At 43.4% G+C, this 1,432-nt stretch overlaps 1 non-coding gene across 1 annotated transcript; it reads right to left on the bottom strand.

The window, feature by feature from the left end:
- Nucleotides 1-330: 330 nt before the first annotated feature.
- Nucleotides 331-462, bottom strand: LOC119926247. The gene has a single exon (XR_005450136.1). It is a non-coding gene; the product is annotated as a small nucleolar RNA SNORA7 (small nucleolar RNA).
- Nucleotides 463-1,432: the final 970 nt, after the last annotated feature.

Consider the following 1,432-nt stretch of genomic DNA (forward strand, 5'->3'; position numbering starts at 1 on the left):
TAGACCATAGTGTGCTGTGATGGATCCAAAATAAAGCAGGTTAAGTCCTTGTCCCATATGAGGCAGTCCAGCCTAAGAAGGAAGGAAAATGGGTATTTAATCCCCATTTTGTCTTGTCTTGTGCTGTCAAGTCATCTCTGACCAAGAGAGACACCATGGACCCATCTCTCCAAGAATGCCCCACATCCATCTTCATTTGTTCTGGTAGTGTATCTGTAGAGTTTTCTTGGTAAAAATATGCAAGTGGTTGACCATTGCCTCCTTCTGTGCACTAAACATGAGTCTCCACCCTCAACTCTCTCCACTGCTGCCCAGCACAGGTGAGTTTTGTCTTGTAGCAGATTGGTTTCCACTCGCTAGCCACTGCCCAGGCAAGGAATGGAATGCCTCTGCTTGAATCTCCCTCCCATAGTCAAGACTGGTAGAGTACTGGAAACTCTCCAGGTGTGACCTTGAGAGGGGCAGTCCCTATTTTCCCAGACTAAGCCCCCCTTTTCCTCAGCTCCCCCCCAACTCTGTGTCACCCTGACTTGCTCCCTTTGCTCTACCCACCTCTTCCCACCGCACAGCACTTGTGTATATATGTACAAAGCTTTAATTCTGTTTATATTAATGCCTGTTTCCTTGTTTTGATGTGTATATATCTATAATTCTATTTATTTATATTGATTCCTATTTACTCATTTTGTTGTCTGTCTCCCCTCTTCTAGACTATAAACCTGGTGAGGGCAGGGATTGTGTCTCTTTATTGCTTAATTGTACTTTCCAAGCACTTAGTACAGTGTTCTGCACACAGTAAGCGCTCAGTAAATATGATTGAATGAATTAAATGAATGAATGTACAGATTCTTCTCTGTGCCTGTTACTTCATCTGTAAAACAGTTATTAATACAGTTATTAAGACTGGGAACCCCTTGTGGGATATGGACTGTGTCCAACCTGAATAGCTTTTATCAACCCCAGTGCTTACTACAGTGCCTGGAACATAATGGTTAACAAATACCATTAAAAAAAGGGGGTGGGAATGGGACTAGAACCCAGGTTCCCTGATGTCCCAGCCTGTGCTCTTTTCTACTAGGCCAGCTGCCTCCCTAAGCGAAGGATTGGTGGCCCCAATAGATTCTTCATCTGAAGCTGATCTCTAGGATTCGTCTACTGATTTCACCAATTCCTCCTTTCTCCTGAATCTTTTAACTCTCAGAAAGGGCTTCCTAAGAAGGCTTGGAGGGTTTTGCTCACCTCCCATAAGCCATTATCAAGTAATGAAACCGGTTGAAGAGAAGAAACCAAGTAAATCTCTATCTGAAACTTTGGGTGGTGGAAGAAGGCAGCTTTGTACGGTGATGGAATGGAGTAAATGACCTTAGAGAAGTCCCTTTCAAACCTCACATTCTGTGATGCTATGAATGTTTCCCTCAGTTTGAATGTATTT

The sequence above is a fragment of the Tachyglossus aculeatus genome, chromosome 3 (assembly GCF_015852505.1).
Source record: "Tachyglossus aculeatus isolate mTacAcu1 chromosome 3, mTacAcu1.pri, whole genome shotgun sequence".
NCBI classification, from domain to species: domain Eukaryota; kingdom Metazoa; phylum Chordata; class Mammalia; order Monotremata; family Tachyglossidae; genus Tachyglossus; species Tachyglossus aculeatus.